Below are 19,145 nucleotides of genomic sequence, written 5' to 3' on the forward strand. Positions count from 1 at the left end.
ATAGGCGTGGGTTCACCAAGCCATCAATGGAAAGGAGGATGGGATTACCATGATTGCCTTAAATTTGCAGGACCCACTGCAGAAGTTGGGCTCAGTCCTTCATACTGCACTGCTCCTACATGCTGAGGAAGGGATATTGAGGAGAAAACCACATTATCTGTTACATTATGCCTTAGGGCTTATTTGTTCATTTGTATGTTCATTTGTTTGGCTGTCGCATGTGAGTAAAATAATGAGCAATTACTGTTGGAGTAAGAAAAAGGAGGGCTTCCCTGGTGGTGCAGTGGTTAAGAATCCGCCTGTCAATGCAGGGGACGTGGGTTCGAGCCCTGGTCCGGGAAGATCCCACATGCCGGGGAGCAACTAAGCCCGTGCGCCACAGCTGCTGAGGCCCGCGAGCCACAACTACTGAAGCCTGTGTGCCTAGGGCCTGTGCTCTGCAACAGGAGAAGCCACCACAGTGAGAGGCCTGCGTGCCGCAGCTAGGAGTGGCCCCCGCTCACTGCAACCAGAGAAAGCCCGTGCGCAGCAATGAAGACCCAACGCAGCCAAAAATAAAAAAATACGTGACATAAATACATTAAAAAAAAAAAAACAAAAGAAAAAGGGAAAAAACCCAATCTGATATAATGTATCCAAAGAGGTGTGATTTGGTGGTAAAAATCTTTCCAAAAATCCCACTGATTTTTATTATTTTTAAAATTTCACTGAGTGTGGATTACATGAGCAACCTAATGTTATCCCTTTGTACCTCTAGACGAGCTCAGTGAAAACCAGCTTCTGTGAAGTATGATTAAACTTGTCCTTAAGAGCTATCATCTGCACTGAGCTTTTGATTAAGCCATCTTTCCATGGCTTCTCCTCCCAAGCCCTCTGTTATAGGTCAGAGTGTCTTGGGCTCTAGCAACCCATATCCCCCATATTTTTCTAGATCCATGCCTAGAATATTGTCTGTTCTTCCCTCCAACTTTCCAGATCTTTCCTGTTCCTCAAAACTCAGCTCAATACTATGTCTATGAAGCCTTTTGGTGACCAGGCCAGTCTGAGGTTCTTTTTTCTCTTTCCTCTGAATACTTTAAGTATTATTTTCTATTCAGGTCAAATCATCTGCTGTCTTTGAAGTAGTTAGATCATGGCTTCTTTATTAATATGTTTTAATGACTTTGTTTTTTACCCATCATCTAACAAAGTATGTTGCAGATATTGCTCAACAGTAGAGTTATTTAGTTTGACTGAGTACTCAGAGATGGGTTGAACTGCCTATGACACTAATATCAGAGCCAGGAGTTTCATCTTATTCATAGAGGTGGCCTGAATACTGTTTTCACTCTGCACTTTCAGTTTGGGCTAAGAGCTGTAGGATGAAACAAAGTTTACCAGCCTAATCCACAGATTGGTATGTAGTTCTGTCTTTATCCATTCAGTCTTTAATATATCAGCTGAAGGGATAATTTGGGATTACTCTCTGTTTTCAGAATTTAGTATATTCTCAGGATTTTGCTTCTAATCAGGAATAATGTCTTTGTGTTGTAAAAAGTATTAAAATATTATGTGTTATTTTATCTAAACTAGATGTCAATTATTTCATAGTATACATTTGATCCTTGATGGTACTGTGGCTGGAAAGGAAAACAGGTCCTCTTATGTAGAAATGTGGCCTATTAACAATGGAAAATGTATTTATAGGTTGTTTTTCTATTAACAGTTCATAGTCTGTCTATATTGAAGGTATTTGGTCTGTTCACCTACTGATTTTTCACTGGTAAAAGTATAAATTCACCTTTAGTCCGTGAACATTAGCATACGGGTTGACCCATTTAACTTTTTCATCTTAAAAATCACAGAGGCTTTTCAAAATTAGCAGGGGGCATTTACACAGCAAACTAGTGGAAAATGTTATGAGCTTTCTTTAGCTGGTTTGGTTTTAGCTGCCACTTTGGAGCTTTTACACTTCTTTCCCTTGCCTACCCCATCTCCAGGAGGTAAACAAAGAAACAATTTGCATCAACTATAGAAATGCCTCTGAGATCACTGCTCTAAGAGTGCTGGGGATTTGGAGTAGAAATCCTGAAAAAGAGAAAAAGGCAAGGGTAAAAGCTCTGTTGACAAGGGAGTTTCATAGGCATGTGGTGAGAGCACAACATTGGACGTGTGAATACAAATTCTGCAAGTTTCCTCTCCTCTTGTGAAAAAAAGTCTAGGCGTGTGGAAGTTCTGTCTGGTTAAAGAGTTAGACGCAGTGGCAGCTGTATAGCTTAGTTTTTCTTTCTGATTCAAATACTTCCCTGTTGGAGTGTTTAGCACCTTCAGTTCTTCTTGTCCTGCTCCTCAGCACATGTGGCACCACTGGTTGAGAGGAAGGCTGATGGCTGGCTCTGTACATGATGCTGAACGGTGCTTTATCATTTGGCCAGTCCGCTGGGCTTGAATGGAAGGGAATTTGAGTTCTCACTTCGGTGCAGACCATTAGCACATTCATCGTCTGCTGGCATCAGGTCAAGGAACACCCAAGTCAGCTTGTGAACCAAGTTTTTCCCTGGAGTAAACATAATACATATATTTGGCTAGGAGTTCAGCTGTTAAAAGATGATTTTTTTTTTCTCGGTAGGATCAGGTATTTGTTCATATTTAGATAGCATCTAAGTGGAGGCAATTTAGACATTTAATCAAAGCAAAAATCTATTCTAAAAAAATAGGAAGACCTCATTATACATTCACAGATCTGTGTATTTGTGTGCTCAAGGATAATAATACTGGGAGATGTTTCAGAGAAAAGAGATGAGTAAAAATAAGAAAAAAATTTCATGGATTTGAGCCCAAGTAAACGAAACTCTATTATTTAATTATAGTATCTGACTGTGAATATAAATGGGAGATGTAGAGCAAGACTTTTTTCCAAAGTTTGGATCATAGAAGACTTTATGACTAAAAGAGGAAATCTGTCACTAAGAGCTACAAACTAGAGGTTTGATCTTTCATAAAATGAATTGGGGAGTATAAAAAATATTTGGGAATTGAAGACTGTCCCTTTTGTATATGCTCAAGGATTTTTACATCTAAAGTGAATGAAAACTGCATAATGTGGAAAATATGTCAGTGTCCTTCAAATTTGCCCCTCTGTGATAGCATGGTTAGGTGGGAAAAAACTCACTGATACACAGTGGAAAAGGACATGCTAGCTTTTACAATTTCCTGTTGGGAACTTCTTGTGGGCCAGTGCCTGCAATAATATCCATGGTTGGGCCATTTATTTGCTATCAGTTGCTACTTTTGGCACATGGGTACATTTAAACGCCGGAGTCTTGGTTAAATTCCAATGTAGATGAGTGATGATATTCCATCTGCCATGTTCTTTTTTTGCCTTCCTTAAGGAAATGAAGCATAACTGCATTCCCAAGCAGACTATTCATATACTACAGATAAAAATTAATATTTTTATTCCTGATTGTGTGGTTCAGTGTCATCAGACCTCAGTTCTAGGCTCAACTCTGTCACTGACTCACTCATGACCATGTGCGAGTTAATTTCATCTCTCTGAAATGAATTTTCTATAAAAGGTGAACAAGAGCCTAGGTAATTGTTAAGCCTACTTAAAATTGTAACAGATTATGAATGGTTGTAAGTTCACATTCTTGATAAATGAAATAAGAGGAAAATTTTGTCCAGACTTCAAAAAGTTTTCAGATTTCTATTCACTTTAATGTATTAGAAAACATTCTCTTAAACATTATCTTTAAAGTTGTCTATCCAAAAAAGTATACATCAAATGACAGAAATATTGGTGTTTCAAATCAGAGTGATGTATTTTTTCCCCCTGTCTAATTCCAATTCACATCTCAGTTATCATTTTAGTGGAGGTATGAATGTGTATGTAGTTCTAAGTGGGGGAAAACAGGAGCATTTGGGGAGGAAACAGGACAGTATCTCACATAGCTACATTTATTCTGATGTTTAGATTTGCCAAATCCCACATTTTTGCAGAAATATTCAGTAGGACATGATTCATGACTCCTTTCACTCAAACTGGTAATATGATGACACCATCGGACTGTGATAAATTATGTAATTTGATGTCATACCTAAAGCAACCACTAAAAAAGCTGTACAAAGAGACATTATAGATAAATCAAAATTGAATTATAAAAAATGTTGAAGGAAGGAAAGAAAAAGAAAACAGAGAAATGAAAAACAGACAACAAAAAATAAAATTACTGGCTTCAGGCCTAACATATGAATAATTACATTAAACGTAAATGGTCTAAATACAGCAATTAAAAGACAGATTGTTAGAGTGTATTAAAAAAATAGCACCCAACTACAATGCTGTATCTTTATAAATTCTCTTTGAATATAATGATGTTGGCAGGTTGAAAGTAAAGATTGGATAAAAATGTATCATGCAAACATTAATAAAAAGTAAGCAGGAGTTGCTATATTAATATCAGATACAGTAGACTTTGGAGCAAAGAAAATTACTAGTGACAGAGGAGGATATTATATAATGATAAAAGAGTTGCTCCATCAAAAAGACACAGCAATACTAAATGTGTGTACACTAAATTACTGAGTTGCAAAAAATGACATATTTGAAAAAAGAAAGACACATTTATAAATATAGTTGAAGACTTCAACACCCCTACCTCATCAATTGATAGAAAACTAGATAGAAGATCAGCAAGAATATAGAAAAGTCAACATCAGTAACCAACAGACTCTAATTGGTACTCACAGAACACTCCACCCCACAGCAACAGAACACATATTCTTTTAATCTAACCATGGAACATATAACATGATAGACCATATCCTGGGTCAGAAAGCAAGTCTCAACAAATTTTAAAGAATTAAAATCATAAAGAATGTATTCTTTGACTACCATGGAATCAAATTAGAAATCAATAATGGATAACATGTAAATCTCTGAACACTTGGAAATTCAGTAACATACATTATATATATCTATGGGTCACAAAAGAAGTCTCAAGGAACATAAAAAATACATTGAACGGAATGAAAATAAAAAATACAACATCAAAATTTGTGGGTCACAGGTAAAGAAATGCTGAGAGGCATGTTTGTAGCATTAAATGCATACATTAGAAAGAAGTAAAAGTCTCTAATCAATAATCTTACCTCACACTTCAAGAATCTAGAAAAAGAAGAGCTGAATATACCCAAAGCAAGCAGAAGGAAGGAAATAATAATGTTAAGAACAAAAGTTAGTAAAATTGAAAACAAAAATAATCAACAAAAAAAGCCTAGTTATTTGAAAAGACTGATAAAGTAGACAAACCTCTAGCAAGACTGACAAAGAAAAAACAGATAAGACACAAATTACCAGTGTGAAGAATGAAAAGTGTATCACTGCAGACCCTGCAGACATTAAAGGGATAATAGGGGATACTAGAAACAATTCTACACACATAAATGACAACTTAGATGAGATGGACCAACTCCTCAAATGACACTACCACAACTCACTCAATATTAAATAGATAATTTGAATAGCCCTATAACTATTAAGGAAATTGAACAAGTAATTTTAACATTTCAAAAGAAAACTCCACTCCCAGATGGCTTCACTAGAGAATTCTAGCAAACATTTAAAGAAGTAACATCAGTTCTACACAATCATTTTCAGAAACCCATTCATTTTATGAAAGTGGTATTACCCAGATACCAAAACCTGATAAAGATAGTACAGAAAAGAAAACTAGAGATAAATATCCCTCATGAACACGGACACAAAGATCCTTAACAAAATATTAGCAAATAGAATTCAGCAATATATAAAATAACATATATACCATGACCAAGTAGGGTTTATTCCAGGGATCAAGGTTTGTTCAGTACTTGCAAAACTGTTGGGCAATTCACCATGTTAACAGGCTGAAGAAGAAATATCACATGATCCTATCAATTCATGCCGAAAAAGCACTTGACAAAATTCAACACCCATTTAGGATAAAAATTCTCAGAAAAATAAGAACAGAGAACTTCCTCAACTTGATATAAAGCATCTGAAGAAAACTGCATAAATTCTGTAACTAACATTACTCTTAATGATGAAAGACAATTAGTTCTCTTCAGATCAGGAACAAGGTCAAGAACGTTTGCACTCACCAATTTTATTTAATACTGTGCTAGAATTTCCAGCCAGTACAAAAAGACAAGAGAAGGAAATTAAAAGCATAGAGATCAGAATCGAAGACATAATATTGTCCCTATTTGCAGTGACATGATTGTTTACATAGAAAATCCCAGGGAACTTAAAAAAAAAAACCTTTCAAGATTAATAGGTGAGTTCAGCAAAGTAGTAGGATATAAGATAAACATACAAAAATCAACTATATTTCTATGTAATAACAGTGAACAACTGGACACCAAAGATAAAGACACAATACCATTTATAATCACTCAAAAATTTAAATGCTTAGGTATAAATCTAACAAAACATGTATAGGACTTGTATGATGAAAGCCACACAGTACTGATGGAAAATCTAAGTAAATAGATATACCATGTTAATGGGTTGGAAGACTCACCATAACAAACATATCAATTCTCTCCAAACTGATACACAAGTTTAACACAATTTCTATCAAAATTCCAGCAAGATTTTTTTTGTAGATATAGACCACATTATTCTAAAAATTTTATAGAAAGGCAAATGAATCAGAATAGTTAGAAGAATTTTTAAATAGAAGAATAAAGTGGGAAGAATTAATATACCCAATTTCAGGATTTATCATATAGCTACCGTAATCAAGACTATGTGATCTTGGCAGAGGGATACAAGTATATATCAGTGGAATACAACGGAGAACCCAGAAATTGGCCAACACAAATGTAAATTGATTTTTGACAAAGGTGCAAAACCAATTCAATGGAGGAACCATAGCCTTCTCAACAAATGGCACTGGAGCAGTTGAACATCCATAAAGAAAAAAATGAACCTTGACCTAAGTCTTACAACTTATACAAAAATTAACTCAAAGTATATAGAGAACTTAAATGTAAAAGTTAAAAATAAAATTTTTATGAAAAAAATGGAAAATCTTGTTATAAAGCAGAAACTAACACACCATTGTAAAGCAATTATACTCCAATAAAGATGTTAAAAAAAAAAAAAGGAAAATCTTCAGGACCCAGGGCTAGGCAAAGCATTGTTAGACTTTATACCAAAAGCATGATTCATAAAATAAAAAATTGATAAATCGGACTTGAGCAAAATTGAAAACTTTTGCTCCATGAAAGACCCTGTTAAGAAGATGAAAAGACAAGCTACAGACTGGGAGAAAATATTTGCAAACTATATATTTGGACTTGTATTAAGGATTGGTATTAAGAGTGTAATCTTTCAAAACTCTAAAATAAAAAATGAAACAATCCAATCAGAAAATAAACAAAAAACATGAAGAAACATTTCATGGGAAAGGATATATACAGATATCATCTAAGCACATGAAAAGATGTTTGACATCATTAACCATTAGAGAAAAGCAGAATGGGCTACAATAAGAAATAGTGACAACACCAAATGCTGACAAGGATTGCAGAAACTGGCTCACTCATGCATTGGTAATGGGGATGTAAAATGGTACAACCATTTTGCAAAACAGTTTGACAGGTTTTTAAAGAAAACTTTACATACAACCACCATAAAACCCAGCAATTGCTCTCCTGGGCATTTATCTCAGAGAAAGGAAAACTTATGCTCACACAAAAACATGTATACAAATGTTTATAGCAGCTTTACTTATTATAATAACCTCAAACTAGAAAGAAAGCAGTGCCCTTCAATGAGCGAATGGTTAAATTATCCAGACCATAGAACACTATTCAGCAATATGACTGAACGAACTGTTGATACACACACCAACCTGGATGAATCTCCAGAGAATTGTGTTGCTCCTGTGATTTTGTTTGTATAATATTCTTGAAATAACAAAATTATAGAATTTGTACATTAGTGGTTTCCAGGGTTTAAGAAGGAGATAGGATGGGAGGGCTATAAAAAGGCAATCTGAGGGACTCTTATGGTGATGGAAATGTTCTGTATCTTAACTATCAATGTCAATATCTTGGTTTTGATATTGTACTATAACGTTGCAAGATGTTACCATTGGGGGAAACAGGGTAAAAGATACAGGGGATTTCTCTGTATTACTTCTGACAAATGCATGAAAATTTACAATGATGTCAAACTAAAATATTTGATTAAAGAAAAACACAACCTTCTAATGGCTTCTAGTTTAAAATTCAAAGCCTTTCCTTGGCCTTTTCCAACATCATTCATGTCCTACTTGTCTCCCCCTGACATATCATGCTGCAGCCACAGTGGCCTTTTTGCTGTTCCTCCTGTACATGCTCAGCAGGCTGTCACCACAGGACCTTTGTGCTTGCTATTCCCTCGGCCTGGAAAGTTCCTCCATCTGGCTTACTCTTTTTATCCTGGTCTCTGCTCAAATGTCACCTTATCAGAGAGGATTTTTCCTTGAATAGTCTCTCTAAAGTAACACCCCTGTCACAATCTATTCCCTTACTTGGATTTATTTGTCTTCTCTCATTAGAAACAGGTTTGATGCTTTTAAAAATTCCAAGTTTTTAGGATAGGAACCTTAAGTCCCCTACTATGCCTACTCTTTTCTATGTTTTCTTCTGGGATTTGGAGCATTTGATTTTCAAAAACAAACCAAACGAGCTGATTCATTCTATTTTCTTTCCTTCTGCTGATGCTTCTATAAATTTCTAGATGGAATTTAAGAGTTCTCTGGTAGTGGATGTTGTGTATTCTGTCAGGTTCAGTTTGTCACAATCTTCTGGCATTTCCCCAAACAGCTAAGATTTGAGAGTCAACTTCCTAACACCGTGAATCTGCCTCTAAGTGACTTAGCTTTAATTCTCTTCTAGGCTTGTTAATCAGTTCACAGTGTAAAGACACACTTTAAGAGGATCCTTGGAAGTCTTGGACAAGCTTCCCCGCATGTGGCAGGTATGTGTCTACACACTGAGTGTGCAAGAAATGTAACTTGTTTTATTCGTCTATAGTTAAATCTAAATTATATTTTAACCCTTCATTTAACCATGTGGACTCAATTTGAGGTTGCATCCTAATTCTAGGTAAGGTTATGAGGGCGAGGGGTGACATATCTGCTCCTAGGCTGTCATCTCTCTATGAGTCATGTTTGTCCTCTCATCCTTTGTCAGTACTTGTGAGCCATTGCTGAGGCACACTTTGGTCTTCCTTTGAGGGTCTTCTCTCCTTCTCTTGGCTTCTTCCAGATACTTCCTGGGCACATGAGGGTGTGCTCCTGCTAAACTGGAAGAAACTCTCTGGGGTGGCATAAAGCTCTTTGCTCCTTGCATGCCACTCTGAAGCACATGGTCCTTGTTCTGTTGCTTCTGAGTCATGCTATTGTGGGAGGTCCTTGGCAAAGCTGGTCAGGTCCATCTACCTGGACAAATCACTTGGTCATTTCCAAGATCCAGACTCCATCCAAGAAAGAAAATCCTTTCCACCCTCCATTATCTCCCACCAACATATTTGGGATTTCTCTCTGTAACAGTACTTCGAACAAGCACAACTTAGGAAATCGTTTACTATTTTTCTTGTTGTTTCTTTAAAATGAATTGGGGAATGAGGGTGGGTATTCCCATGCCTCTGGATGAAATTTAGGTCTCAGGTAGGCTCCATACCTAATAGGGATTACCCTGAGATTAAAAAAAAAATTCTATCCACACTTTAAATCACAGACATTCAGAAATTAGAATGTCCAATCTCAGACCATAATCGTAGCTTCAAAGTTCATTTAATATCAGATCATCTCTCCTCCTCTCTCTGAGGCCCATTTTTTGGATTCGGCTATTGCAGTGGGAGAGGGTGTGTTGTTTTCTTTCTCTATCTGTCACCTCCTCCCCCATTTGCTAGCTGCTATTGCTAAATCCTTAGGGGTTGGAACATGGGAAGGAAAGGGAAAAGAGTGGCTTAGGGTTGTTTCTTACATGAACTGGTGCTATGTTAAGCTGGCTCCAGCTTTCTGGGCCTGGCAGATGCTTAAAACTGATAGTCACTTGGCCACTTTGGGGGGACTTTGGTTGCTTCCCTTGCTGGACCCATTTGTCTTCAACTCTCCTGACTTGGACAAGGCTTCTCCTTCAGCTGTCCACTTCCCACTCAGCTCCTAGTTTTCAGCTAATCCATCCCACATGAACTCATATTTAGTGTATCAAGAATACTTCCCGATGGTCATCTTGGGCTTCAGTCTGGCTCTCTCATCCCTGGCCCACACCAGCTTTGTGAAAACATGCATCTCATGAACCTCCAAGGGCAGGAGGGGTTGAGGGTACTTCTAAAATTCCAGAGCTGCTCCTAGCCTTACCCTCTTGTCCTCTCGATTTCCAAGGTGGGAGCCAGTCTGCACTCCATTGGGTTTCCCAAAGTCCAGGCTGTCTAAACTATTCCTTTGAAGCCTCTATAAAGATTTGAGAGAGAAAATAGTCCCTTCCATCCCTCTTGCTTGGGGTGAGGTGGGACTTGCCATAGGGTAGCAGCTCAGTCCAAGAACCATTTCATAATGCTTTTCCTCACCTCTATCCTTTTGATCCTTTACATTCTCTGGTTGGCTTTTAGAACCATCCATCCAGTTCTTATGATTTTTTTTTTTTTAATCTGGATTTTGATCTAGCCCTTTACTTTGGGATTTCATGCCTGTTCAATGAAGGTGCCTCAGTTGAATCTTCCAGTCTAATATCTGGTCATTCCAGCCCCACTAGGAGGAGTTAGGGTGGTGGGGAGAGGGTAAAGTTTCAGCCACCCACCCCCAACTTGGCATCTAGATTCACTAATGTCCGTACATGCCTTGACTACCTTATTCTCCACTCAGAGGTATCTAAATCTGCTCTTAGCTTAGTAAATAAATAGGAGGGTCTCTTCTAAGTCTGTTTCCAATGCATGAGAATCATTCTAATTTCTCAGAGCGTCTTAGGCTTTTGAAACTCGAAAACCAATAATTGACATTCCTCCTTCCCCCATGCTTCCCTGCTCTGCCAACAATTTTCTTATGAAAATTGAGTGTAGAGTATAGCAACTTGGCTGACTGAATGGAGAAAGAAGCAAGATTCAAGGAAATGAAATAAAATACTTCAAATATTATACCCTATATGATAAAAAATATTGCCTGCCCTCTTTTGAGTATCTATGATGTGATTTTTAACCCTTATAATGGCGCTGCATCCTTTATATTAAGGATTTGACATTTGAGGAAACCAGGTATATTAGTTTGCTAGGGCTGCTGTAACAAAGTACTGCAAATGGGGTGGCTTCAACAATAGAAATGTATTGTCTCACAGTTCTGGAGAACAGGAGTCTGAAATCAAGGTATTGGCAGGGTTGGTTCTTTCTGAGGGCTGTGAAGGAAGGATCTGCTCTGGGCCCCTCTCCTTGGCTTGTGGATGGCATCCTCTCCATGTCTCTTCACACCATCTTTCCTCTCTGAGTGTCTGCTCTATGTTCAAGTTTCCCTTTTTTCTACGTACACCACTTATATAGGAATAGGGCCCACACTAATGACCTCATCTTAACATAACTAATTATATCTGCAATGACCCTATTTTTAAATGTCACACTCTGAGATACTGGGAGTCAGGACTTCAACATGTGAATTTGGGGATGGGACACAATTCAACCCATAACACCAGGGTTCAAAGAGGCTCAATAACTTGAACGTCACACAGACCTTGAAATGCCATTGTGGGGATTCCACACCATGATGGTGTGATTTTAAAGTTCGTTCTTTCTGCTGTACTGCACTTCATCTCAGGTGACGCTTGCATGCAGCCCTGTGCAATGAGGAGAATGCTGTTATTCCTTTAAACAACCAAACCAGACTGGCTGGGGCATGGATCCACACAGCAAAGGAGTTCAGACTTAGACATAGATCATACTATCACAAGAACTCAGAATAACATCTTAACACAAAGGAGGAACAGGAACGTGTTTGTGGAGAGGTTCAATCTAATACCATCATACCATAGGCTAGAAAATGAAGTTATACCTGAACTAGAGGTATAGATTATGAAGAATTCAACTGGCTCTGAAACTACTAAAGTGGTGTCAATGTGAGTTCGGTGATGTTATTCCTATGGCCTGTGGTTTGTGTTTTTGGTGTTCCTGACCTGTATTCATATCTAAATATGCTGTGTGTACATGGTCTACTCTATGTAGAGCATATTTAAACAATGTGTAATAAAACAAAATATTTAAATAATACAAAAGAAAAAGAATAAAATGTTTGCTATAAAGTTCCTGCAGGCATTTACTGGATAATGGTAATGATAGTTTTACTAAAAAAAGGATAAAATATGTTCAGCTTCAATGAGGATTATATTTAGGAGAATTATCAGATTATTTTGGATATTTTCCTCATAAAAGCAATTCTTTAGTGCATCCTATGTGGAAGATGGAAATTGTAATAGTGATTTGGAAACGTGGCTTCATGCATATGAACATAATTTGAATCTTGTAGTATTTAGCACTGTTTTATTCCAGATGGCAAAACATTTTTATTATTCCTTTCAGTTAGTGCTTGAAATATATACCTATGGAAATAAGTCCATTATAAGATTTTTCTTGCCAAAACTCTAATAGATGCTCACTTACTGAGAAATATGTGTACTGAGAAATATTTAAGAAAAATACACTTTAATGAAGCTGCACTAATGATATTTATTTAGCTAATTGTGTACAGGAATCTAAACATGATTTCAAGTAAACTGTTGGCCATGTAAATAAACCTGGCACAGGTATGCAGAATTTTAAGAGAATTAGATAGCAGATTTAATGAAAATTAGAGTAAGCCTCAAAGAAATATTTTATTATAAATTAGATTTCCCATTATAAAACAAATACAGCCACATAGCAAAAATATTTTAAAGTAAGGGTAAAAAATTACTAACAATACCAATGACCAAAAGCAATAACAGTAATCTTTTGGTATATTTACTTCTCTTCCTTTTTCATTCATTTGTTCAACTAAGGATTACTGAGCACTTAATGCAGGCACTTGGGAGATAAAGATGGCTAGGACAGGGTTTCTGCCTTGAAGGAGATTTTAATTTATCAGGGGAAACACATCACGGATGAGTCCTTATAATAGGTCATAAGTATAATACTGGAGGAGAGTGGGCCAAAGAACTTGCTATCAACTCTGTTGTCAGGTCCGGGAAGACTTTAACATGTAAGTTGGGACAGAAACATTAGAAGAAATCTGTTAGCCAGAAAATAGAAGAAAATACACTTCAGTTAGAGGAAAGAACATCTGCTGAAATAACATCATAAGGAACTGTAAATAATGCAGCACCTCTGGAACCACAGAAAATGAGGTTGGAGAAGTAGGTGGAGGTGATATCATGGAAGGATTTGTACCAATTATACTACTGGCAAGAAAGATTTTCAAGTAGGGAAGGGATATGTTTAGAATTTCATTTTAGAAAAATTGTTTATCAGTAATATGATTGGATGGACAGCTTAGAAACTGCAGCCCTCAGGAGCTAAGGGTTTGGTAAGGAGTGAGATATACCAAGAAGGTGAAATAAAGCTTAAATGAAAACCGCTTGGCTTGCATGGGCCTCTAGCAGTATTTTGGTGGAGACTGTAAAACGTGTTCTTGTGGTCCTGTGTTTTTATAAAATTTGCCAAGAGTATGAGTTTTTAACTTCAGTTTGTTATGAGTGCTTCCTCTTTCTATAATATTTACTACCCCTCTGTTATGCTTCTCTTAATGTTGGGTAGCATTGGTAACACACATTTTGTACCCACAATTTTACCTTCTTTTTCTTTAAAGAGCCCCCAAATTGTATAAGCTTAGGCCTCACTTTTCAGATCTAGTCCCAAGATGATATTGAAGGAGTCCAGAAGAGGGATGGCAGATTCTTAAACCAAGATTGTAGCTGTAGAGATGAAGTAGAAAAAGATGTGGAAGGCTAACGGGGAGGAATTACTGGCTCTGTTGGTGTGAGGGAAAGGATAGTGTCAAGATTTCTCCCTTCTGTAACTTGATGAATAGTAAGGCTGTTAACAGAAAAAAAAAATGCTAGAGTCAGGTCACTGTTGAAGGTAACAGTTTATTGAACATCTTTATGTGTATGTATGTTTTCACATTTTTGGATTTACAAAAGTTGATTTACTATATCAAAGTGTGTAAGTATTTTAATGCATTTTGTTTTCTGTTACCAAATTGCTTTCCAGATAGACTGTGCCACTTAACACTGCTGTAGTTAGTGTAGACGTGGGTTTTCTTGTCTACACTTCCACTAGCATTGAACATTATAATTTTAATTTTTTTTAACTAAATTATTGGGTAAAATCAGTACCTCCTTTTCATTTTTCTATAAGGTGAGATAAATGTGATCTGTTATTGTGAGCTCTCCATAGGAATCTGTTTTTCAGGGGTAGTTATTGTGGTTTTTTCCTGATAGTGATTTAGGAAGCATTAGGAGGTAGTCCTAAGTCTTTTATGAGAGCAGTCATTACTATACACTCTAAATGCATGCATACATATCTATATTATAAAAGCTAGAAATATATGAGGCTAAAACAATTTTGTAGATGAGATTGTTTTAGACCAGGTGTCAGCAAACTTTTTCTTATAAGGACCAGATAGTAAATATTTTAGGCTTTGTAGGCTAGTAGGTGAAATTGAGGATATTATGTAAGTACTTCAAGAGAGGAAAAAAATTTCCACAAAATTTTTATTGACATAGTTCAAAATATAATAGTAATAATTGAGTAAATTTTTAATAATAGAAGTCTTATAATGAGAAAAATTGAATTCTTTTTTGGTAGGGGAGACATTTCACTTAATTGTAGTTTAGTGTTAATGTTCTCTATCATCAAATTGATTATAAATTTTCATTCATTAAACCATTCTTATTTCATAGGTAGTTGAGCTGGATTTGGATCACAGGCCATACTCCTGGTTTAGACAATGATATTTATGTCATTTTCCTGTTAAAATATTTGGTTTGATAATAAGTTTCATTTCTGTTGCATACTTTATTTGAACCTCTGGCAATCTACAACTTGCAAAACACTCATCAAAATGCATGCGTGTGTGTGTGTGTGTGTGTTACATGTATGTGATGTGGACCATTTTATTCTTTATAGCCAATGGAATTTAGGATATATTTGGGGTAGCAGTACTTTTACAATGAAGCATTTTGTCTGTTTAGATTAAGAGACCAGAGAAGCGAAACAGGAAACTAGACTTGGCAGGTACAAATTTGGTCTGTCGGTATATGTATTGGAATGATTTTGAATGTTCCCTGTTGTTGACTTTGAGTTGACTATAATTGGTTCTGTTCATTAACGTCTACTTCTAACCATTGAGGGTTTGTGCTTTGGCTTTAGCTTTGCTCTTGCTCAGCTACTTTCTAAAAAGTCTTATTTCTTCTTCTACCTCCCTCAAAAACTTGATGTCTTGAAATTTTTTTTTTTTTTTTAAGCTGTGTTGGATCTTCGTTTCTGTGCGAGGGCTTTCTCTAGTTGCGGCAAGCGGGGGCCACTCTTCATCGCGGTGCGCGGGCCTCTCACTATCGCGGCCTCTCTTGTTGCGGAGCACAGGCTCCAGACGCGCAGGCTCAGTAGTTGTGGCTCACGGGCCCAGTTGCTCCGCGGCATGTGGGATCTTCCCAGACCAGGGCTCGAACCCGTGTCCCCTGCATTGGCAGGCAGATTCTCAACCACTGTGCCACCAGGGAAGCCCTGAAATATTTTTTTATAATTCACATTTCATTTGCTAAGAATTCTTGTGGCAGCACCACCCAGTTCCTATGGTTTCAAGAAAGTAAAGGAGGAGGAAGGAAGAAAAGAAACAAAATAGAAAGACATGAAAATTTAAAAAGCTAATAAGCAGATCATTTCGCCCACTTTAGAGATTGGGATATCCACCTCAAAAGTTTCAACGGGAATTTGATTCCTAAATCTAAGACCAATTTTCCCTTAAACTCTTAATAAGTAGTTTGAGGAGTCAGTAAAAACTTCGGTAGGTTTAGTTACTTTCACAAATATGCTGAGTTATGGATTGGATTTAAGAACTGACAGTTGGACTCCAAGTTTATGTTTTATCTTTTTAGTCAATATGAGTGCACAGAATTAGTATCTTTCTAATGCATATTCAAAGATAATTCAAATGGATGAACTCAATATGAAAACCTCATATTAAAAAATCTAGAAAACTTTTCTTACATTATGAGTGCATAGAATATTTTGATTTAATATTTTGTTTAGTGGAGAAATATGCTGTACCTATTTATACAACACACACAAGCTATGTGTAATTTTTAGAGATAATGTATTATTAGATTACAATTTGTATGTTTCTGAGAGTCAGCACAGGAGAAAATTCCATCAAAATTAAATTTTGGAATTACTTTCTTCTCTTATTTATTTCCATAGGCTCTTTGGAAAACAAGGTTCCAAATGTGTATTTCCACAGTCTTCCTGCCAGTGGCTACCTCAGCACGCTCTTCTCAACAATGATCTTGTTTTTTAGCTGCTGACATATGTGACAATTTTTAAAATTTTGTTTAATTTCACATTGTCTTTATACTTTAGATGCAGAAGGGCTTTGATTTTTTAGAAGATGGTTACTAACAGTTTTATAATTCCAAAACCAAAATTTGCTCCAAACATTATTCTTTTGTATTGTTTCTGAATTCTTCAATTATTGTTAATTACCAGTTGTACTCACTGTGTCTTAAAATAAGATCCTTTTAATAGATATTTATAATCACAATTATTGACAAATATCTGATATTTATTATTTAAAAAACATTTGTTCCCCCAGAAAAGAAGTCAATTATTTCACCAGAGGCAAAACTAAGCTTCAGGGCCCTTCACTCCTATGAGTTCTTTCCCAAGTTCAGAGACCCTGTAGGCAATGTGTTCAAATAATCATATATTTTGTAAAGTTTGCAATCTAAGCTATTTTACCTGCAATCGTTTATGACCAGTGCCTTCACTGTAACCTCCCTCCCCATTCCTTTTCTGTTTTGCAGTGGCATTGGAGAGGCCATGACTTTGTTTTGGTGGAGGTGGTGGGGAGTCACGCTGGGGATACAGTGATTTTAAATTAGGTGGGATATAGGTATGTTCTTTGCAAACTTCCATGTATAGTGGTGGAGCCATTGATGATGTTCCACTTTGCCAGTTTACTAGAGCCTCGTGACACACAGGTGAGGAGCCAGAGGCCGTAATGTCCTATGGATACGTCCCTTCAGTGCCGATACCTAATGCAACTAGTTTTGAAACATACAGAGCCAGGAGCTACTCTGTGGAAAACTTTCGTGTTATTAGATGTATAGTGTTATAAATAGAGGCTATGGTTTGTATCAATGCCCAGTCACAATAGAAGTTCTCTCCTGTTAGGAATTTAATGACTAATGCAGTTCATGCTATTATTAATGCATCATGTCATTTTTTCTTTTTTGATGAATATTACATAAATAGACTTTCTTAAATATCTGTGTGTTTAGGGCAGAAACTTGTAGCAGTAATGCAGGCAGCAAGTATCTTGTGTTGTGCAGTTGCATGTTTTCTGATTCCCAACTGTGAATAGTTAAAAAAACAATTTGAGTAAACATACTAGATAAAAGAATGGATTATCTTTCCATTTTCTCTATAGAAAGTGATATTTACAAAGAGGCAATCAGAGAGTATGTAGCCAACAACTGTAGGGGAAAAGTATTAGAGAGGTGTGGTTGGGGAGCTAGTTAAGATGAATCTTATGTTTTTTCCCCAGATTTTGTGATGTTTATGATATTTCTCAGCATTTTAAAGTAATAATTTGTTGGGATTTTTCCACTGTAAATAAATATTCACTTTCATGTTAAATTAAACATTTTAATTTGTATTCTCTTCTAAAATTGCATAAGCTCTCAGTCCCCACAAAACCTGGATCCACAGAAGAGTTATTAAATATTTAGATACCATGAAATTAAGGGTTACTCTTAGCCCAGCATAGAGCCTACTATGTATTTGTCACTCATTGTGTTTTTGGAGTTGAATGAGTCTCCATAATAAAAATTAGTTATTTTTGTTCAGTGATGACTGGTATTTATATGGACATTAAGTAATATCTGTAATATTGTAGCTAAGAAGAGTTTCTATAAGTTGTAAGTTGTAGCAAAGAAGAGTTTCTACCTTCTCAGGGTCTTGAAGTGATGAAATCATTCATCTATAGAGCATTTTTTTTATGGGCGAAAAACTTAACCAGGAATTTGATATACGAAAATAATATTTACTTTATCATTTCCTGCAACCACCTTTTCTGGTGTAAGTTGTCAAAAGAAAAAGGAAGGATGGAGGTGGGGGAGAGAAAGAGAGTGAGAGAGATGGGGAAAGGAAGAGAGAGATGAGGAGAGGGAGATGGGGAGAGAGAGAAGGAAAGAGAAACCCGACTTTTTGGTGGGATTGGATTATATTGTCATGGTAGGAGAGTCTCTGAACAGGTGCCTCAAATTCCAAAATATGGCCAGAACACAATTAGCACTCCCAGGAAAGTAGCAAAGTACTATGAAGGCTCTCTATACCTAAGTCCTTCCAAATAGTAAGTTTCAAACAATAATTTACATAGCTAGTGCATTGTTTTGGGACAGTGGTGTCTACCTGTGTTTTCAGCAGCTCCTTGTCTCAGGGCAGTAGTTAACATGTTTCAAGGAGTTAAGCCCAACCTCTTCCTTTGGTAAACACATTAATTACATTTTAAAAGTTTAGCTGACTCACAAAAACCCGGTGTCCCAAGTGTCTTTGTGCTCACCCATCTTCCAGCTGTACCTGGAAATTGAGGCATACTCTGCACACACCTTGAAAGCATCCGTTTTGAGCACACAAATGGACAGGAGTTCACAAAGATGCATCCAGGGGTGACTGTGCCTACATCGCTCACCTGATCACTTCTAGGTGTGTTGATGGATGACAAAAAGTGTTAGCTGGAGGATGCGTGAGCGAGCGGGGGCTGCTGCGTGCCGGCACTGACATGGTTAACTAGACTTGCCGCCATGAACAATGGACACCAGGCAGCTCTAAATGAAATGAGCTGAATATTTCATTCGGCCACTCAGCCGCCTGCTCCAATTGCCTCCTT

At 36.8% G+C, this 19,145-nt stretch overlaps 1 protein-coding gene across 1 annotated transcript in view; it reads left to right on the forward strand.

The window, feature by feature from the left end:
• SOX5 (SRY-box transcription factor 5) overlaps positions 1-19,145 on the forward strand; it is a 990,465-nt gene that overhangs the window by 126,958 nt on the left and 844,362 nt on the right. Inside the window, exon 2 of the mRNA XM_082419737.1 lies at positions 8,914-8,995. The gene's annotated coding sequence lies outside the window, so the exon portion shown is untranslated. The remainder of the gene's footprint in view (positions 1-8,913; positions 8,996-19,145) is intronic.

The sequence above is a fragment of the Balaenoptera physalus genome (assembly GCF_965194825.1).
Source record: "Balaenoptera physalus genome assembly, chromosome: 13".
Classification (NCBI taxonomy): domain Eukaryota; kingdom Metazoa; phylum Chordata; class Mammalia; order Artiodactyla; family Balaenopteridae; genus Balaenoptera; species Balaenoptera physalus.